Source organism: Echinops telfairi, unplaced genomic scaffold (genome assembly GCF_000313985.2).
Source record: "Echinops telfairi isolate 266 unplaced genomic scaffold, ASM31398v2 ScPeMD7_1;HRSCAF=3_1, whole genome shotgun sequence".
Lineage (NCBI taxonomy): Eukaryota > Metazoa > Chordata > Mammalia > Afrosoricida > Tenrecidae > Echinops > Echinops telfairi.
In genome coordinates this window covers 4,073,523-4,079,879 of record NW_022103897.1, presented here as the reverse complement: position 1 = coordinate 4,079,879, position 6,357 = coordinate 4,073,523, and the positions used below count along the sequence as shown (strand labels likewise).

The 6,357-nt window shown below is 39.5% G+C and overlaps 1 pseudogene; it reads left to right on the top strand.

Annotated features, from left to right (window-relative positions):
- The window catches only part of LOC115869151, a 34,713-nt pseudogene extending 32,219 nt beyond the window's left edge, over nt 1-2,494 (top strand).
- The last annotated feature ends 3,863 nt before the right edge of the window (nt 2,495-6,357 follow it).

Here is a 6,357-nt window from a genome sequence, read left to right as displayed (position 1 = left end):
TTTTTTTAACTTGAACAAAATCTCTCTTCTACTTGAGAAAGTTTCTGGTACTTATTCTGCAAATTGTGTGAGTTGTTTTATTATTATTATTATTAATTATTATTATTATTTAATGCTCCACATGAGACCATTTTGTCTCAACATGTTCTCATAAAAGGCTTCTCAGATTTTAAAATACCTTAAAGTAAACTATATGTTGCTGATGCTTTCTACTTCAGGGGAGACATGGCAGTGGGTGGTTTCATGTCAGGCTGCGGATCTCAAGGTTAGCAATTCGAACCCCCCAGTCACTCCCTGGGAGAAAGACGAGACTGTCTACTCTTGTAGAGATTTACAGGCGGGAAGCTACATATAGAAGGACTATGAATAGGAATAGGACTTGATGACAATGGGTTGGTGTCCTACTTAAGGAAAGTGCCGTGACTTCCTTAAAAATCAAATTCACTAATAGGATTCTCGGGAACAACACCATGTCCAGGGGAACTCTCAATACCTTCAGATTTTCTGTTTTATAATCTTATATAAATTCATCAGTGTCAAATGTATTGTGAGCCCAGAATCCATAACTCCTGTTAAACAATGTAGTTAACAATCAGTACCTTTGAAAAAAAATAACCTAGAAAGATATTATTATAGTAAAAATTAGCATTTTAGTTATTTTTATTTTATAGTATTCACTGTTCTGGAATACATAACTAAATGTAAAATGTAAATCTACCTCGATAACAGACTGAAGTGCTTATCTTTGTGCTTTTTTTTCTCTGACTTGTTTATTTGTAGCCTCTCCTAATTCATGAGAGGCATCCACATTGCTTCCAGTAGAATCAAGAGTGCTCTCCTTGATGTACTTTTAAGTGGGACTTAACATAACAATCAGGATTCAGATTTTGGGAATTTTTTGAAACACAGAACAGGATTTTGAGAATCAAACAGAGATCAGAGGAAAGCAAGTATGTAAGCCAATGTCCATGGAAGCAGTCCCACGGGTTAGTCCTGTTTCAGAAGGTCACATGGCCTGTCAGTAATTGGGGTGCAGAAAAGGAAGGAGGAAAATGCAAAGTGGGAGAGAATGGGGCTATAGGCGCAGAATCGGAGTCAGTATTCAACCTTTACCAATATTCAGCTGCAGAAAGGTGCCCTGGTAGTTCAATGGACTAAGCATTGGGCTGCTGACGTCACAGACAGTGGTTCCAACCACCAGCCACTCTGCAGGAGAATAATGCAGCTGGCTGTTCCCATAAAGTTTTACTCCCAGAAATCCAAAGTTATCTACATGTACCAATGATTCTTATAACTCTGTCGGGCTTCCACTGGTCTTCATACAAGGAGTATGTGCTTCTCACTCACAGTAGGTTGCATGCTAATTATGGATCATCCAACTAGGAAAGCTTATCTGCTTTGAAACTTTGCTGAGCCCTTGTTGATATACGTTCAGTTATCCCCGCTCTTTTAGAAGCTCGAGTAATTTATGCTATTGCTGCTAGGTGCTGGGGAGGGACTTCTGGCTCACAGCAACCCCATTTACAGGAGAACAAACACTTACTGCTCCTTTGGAATCCTTAAAACCATTGCTTCTTCTTCTCTCTCTCTTTTTTTTTTTTCCCCCATTGCTGCAGCTATGTTGTCAATTCATCTCTTGTAAAGTCCTCTTCTAAGGGCTTGTCCACCCTGAGAACAGGTTAAAAGTAAGCAAGGCAGGTGCTGCTGGTGTCTCTGAGATATCTGGTGCCATCCTTGTTGCTACCCCCAGCCCCCAACGGGACTCTCATTATTGAGCACTCTTGACATTCTCAGGGGTCACAAAGGCTGGGTGACCCAGATTAATAACACTGTGCAATGCCTGGACATGACACTGTCTGCCTCTTGAGATAAAACCATCATCATCCTTGTCATACAGAAGCTCGCCAGTATGAGACCAAAAATAGTATTCTCCAATGTGTTCTTATGGTCACTCTCACTTTATGAGTAGCATGGTCATCTTTTATGATGGCCACTTTGACCTCTTGGTCTCTTGCCAGGGAACACTGGGATCTCACCACGGGTACTACCACACACTGATTTCTAGGCCATCTGGAGGATGTGCTGAGTGTGGCCTTCTCATCTGACAACAGGTAAATTGTCTCCGGCATCTGAGATAAAATCATCACCATCCAGAATGAGAATGGGTGTCTTGTGCCCTATTTTCACCCTACGATAGCAATCCCATCACTTGTCGCCTGTGACTAGGACAAGTTTGTCAAGTGTGGAACCTGGCTATTTGTGAGTTGTAAACCAGCTACATCAGCCAGAGACTACTTGAACACCATGCCTCTCTCTCCAAATGGATCCCTCTGTGCTTCTGGAGGCAAGGGTGGCGAATTCATGCTGTTGGACCTCAAGCAAGGCAAGCATGTTTATGCCCTTGACAGAGGAGACATCATCAGTGGTCCCAACTGGTACTGGCACTGTGCTGACAGGTATCAGCATTGAGACCTGGGACTTGGAAGCAAGATAATTTTAGAAGTTATCATCTGGTAATCAGTTATCAGTGAACCTCTCTGGCCTGACCTGCTGATGACCAGATTTTTGCCAGAGAACGAGATAACCTGGTGTGAGGGTGACAGGTGACAATTAGAACTCAGTGGAAATATATAGCACAGTTGTTTTTTTTTAATTAAAACACTGGCTTTTCTCTTGGGGCAGGGGTGGAATTAAGCAAGACAAAGTTTCACCATACCTTCTTCAAGAGAACATTCAGGTTATACTTCTTCCAAGACTGATTCACTTTTTCTGCTGTTCATGGCACACTCAATGTTCTTTGCCAACATTGTAATTCAAACGCATCACTTCTACTTCTGGCTAGTCTTCCTCATTCATTGGTCAGCTTTCACATAGATATTTTCCAGTTTTCATATATATATGATGCAATTGAAAACAATATGACTTGAGTCAAGTGCCCCTTAGTCCTCAAAGTAACATCTTTGATTTTTTAAAATATTTTAAAGAGATTCTTTACAGCAGATTTTCCAAATGCAATGCACTGTTTACTTTATTGACTGCTGCTTCCATGGGCACTGATTGTGGATCCAAGTAAAATGAAATCCTAGACAACTCCTGCAATGTGATTTATAAGGCTTCTCAATAAAAGGGGAGAGTCAAAACACACAGGTAAATATCAAAGGAAAAGTACATATGGAGAACTCTGAAAATTGTAAAATCCACTCTCATTCAATAATATATTTTCTTGAGTGTAGTTGTGACTGACTAGTGGAGCCAGTGTGTGGTGTGTGTGTGTGTGTGTGTGTGTGTGCAATCAAAAGCAAGAAAGTATAATATTTATAGTACAGTAAGTAACCACTAGTTAATAAGAGAAAAGAAAGTCCTAATTGGATCACCGATGAGAATTATTTATAAATAGCTGAGTTGCAACTTCTATATTTCCACATAAGAGCCAATGGCATTAGAAGAGTCTGGGATTATCACAACAGAATTCCCACTTGATAATGTGGAGTATACTGGGTATCCAATTAATATAAAAAATACTTGATTTTCTAATTAGTCATAGGACACTGCTCTGGTCTCTTGGGTGTCCTGGAGATGTAATATACTTACCGATGATTTTTTAACCTGTATGCATCAAACTTCTCTAAGACTTCAGTAGCAACAATGAAACCAGAAGTCAGTTCCCAACTAATGGCAACCTCACACACAATGGAATGAACACTTGTGCTGGTCTTATAACAATCCAATAATTAGTTGCAAATTAGACTGTTGTGAGCCATAGGTTTTCATTCATCGATTTTCAAAAGTAGATTGCCAGGCCTGCCTGCATTGTGTTAGAAGTTCCTCACAGACCTGTTTAGAATTGTAACATGATACTCCGTGACACATGAGTGGTCGCTTTGAATAAAATGCATTTCTGGGAATCAAACCTAGGTCTCTTACTTTAAAAACAAAAGCTTTACCAGTGAGTAGTTACTAATCTAGAAGCTTCTTAGCAATGAAACAAGTGAAATTGATCATTTTTGCTATTAAATTTTAGTTGTTATTCTCCCTGGGTGAGTGGATTAATTAAGACTTATTCATAATATACATATAAAAAATTTAGACAATATATTTTCACACTAGTTTTAAATAAAGATACAGAACAATAAAACTATGAAATAAAGTAAAGAAATAAGTGCTACACTTCTGGGAGTTCTTACACTATGAATCCGCCATTAAATATTTATAGAATCATTCTCCTTAGGAGAAGGGATCAATACGGGTATTTTGGTTTAGGATGTAGAAACCACAATATAAACTCACTCCGCCCTAATGATAATAAAAAACCAGAAAATCTTAGGCATCGCAACATCTTTAACCCATCTGAGCCTTGGGGTCATAATTCAGTGAAAGGGACTAAATTCCAAAGAGGGACTTCCCTATGAGGAAACATGGGAAATGCAAACTGTTGCCTTTGAAAGAGAAAATAAGAAAGAGGTGAGTGAGAATAAGTCACCTAATTTATCACTAATTTCTTAGTCTTAAATGTTGGCTAGTGTATCCATTTAGAATATTTCTCAGTACCAAAAACTTTCACTAGCAAGCTCTACTACAAGGACCTCCACTGTATGCCCTTACAAATATTTATTGATGGCAGGGAGGAGAGTGGAAAAACATCTTCAATGATGCACTCATACAGAAAGTGATTGACAGCTAATGTGGTAAAAGGATAACACATCACTCATTTCCCAGGATACCTGTCTGCTTGTTCTTGTTGTGCTGTTGAGTTTTATGAGAAGTAAAAAACACAGCCTACAGGTAAGAAGCAGGAAACTGTATTGTCCCCCAGAACCTTGGGAACTTGGCAACGGATGGGATGGGATGAGCCAAATCTTCCTGCCAATAATGAAGGCTAAGATATTCTCCACATTGCCCGCTAAATAAAACAAAACTCTATTGCTTCTATGACTATTAACTTCTGGAGGAAGAATAAGAGAAACAAACTTCTGATCCTCAGAAAAGGGACCTAAAATTTTTCCTGCCCTAGACTCTTCAGAGATAGATGGAGACTTTTTTTGGCCTTGGAGAGTAATGGGGAAAACACTAGAAAACACCATTCCAAAAGCCCAGGCTCAAGTTCCTGCTTAATATTAAATCTAGAATAAGAAAACAGAGACCCTGTCTAACTCCTACCACAAGCCTAGCATTAACACGCACTGAAAATCTACCACAAGGGAAGAGGTTAAGAGCAGGATTTGGCAAACTAGGCATAAGGATCATTTTCACCCAGCAGACTGTTTTTCGTAAGCCCATGAATAAAAAATAACTTTGTTTGTTTTTGAAGATTGTAAAATAAACACAATGAAGACTATGGGACAGAGACCAGGTTTGGTCCTTGAAGCACACTTTTTGGACATGTTATTGGCAAGACCTGGGGTAGCATAGTGGTTATATATTGGGCTGTAATCTGCAAGGTTGGCAATTTTAAACCATCAGCTGCTCCTCAAGAGAAAGATGAGGCTTTCTACTCTCATAAACAGTTACAGTCTCAGAAACCCACGGGGGAAATCCTTCCCTGTCATATAGGGTCACGATGAGTCAGCATAAGCTCAATGGCAGCAAGTTGAGTTGAGTCACTGGAAATCGACATCATGCTTAGGAAAGTTAGGTGACATACAGTTGGTTCTTACTCATAGCAACCTATGGAAAGTAGAAGGAAAGCAATGCTCATCCTGCACCACGATTCACAATTGTTATGTGGGGGCCCATGTTGCAGCCACTGTGTCCATCCACTGCTCAAGGGTTTCCTTCTTGTTCTTTTTTGTTGTTGTTGTTGCCCTCTACTTTACCAAGCATGGTGTCCTTCTCCAGGAACTGGTCTCTTCTGACATGCCCAAAATACATGGATGAAGTCTTGCCAGCCTTTCTTTTAAGGAGCACTCTGGCTATACTTCTTCCAAAACAGATCTATTTGTTCTTTTGGCCCTCCATGGTACTTTAATATTCTCTGCCAAAGCCATAATTTTAATGCCTCAATTATTCTTTGGTCTTCTTTATTCAATGTCCAACTTTCACATGCATATAAGGCAATAGAAAAATACCATGGCTTGAGCCAAGCACATTTTAGTGCTTTTCAACATGTTTAAAGAGATCTTGCACAGCATAATTGCCCAAAGCAATGTGGGCTTCTTCATGAGTATTGATTGTGTATCCAAGCAAGACAAAATCCCTGACAAATTAAACCTTTTCTCCATATATCATGATGTTACCTGTTGGTGCACTTGTGAGGATTTTTATCATATTGACATAGAGTGGTATTCCATCCTGAAGGCTGCAATCAGTAGTTTTCAACAGCAGGTGTGGCAAGTCCTCCTCACTTTTAACAAGCAAAGT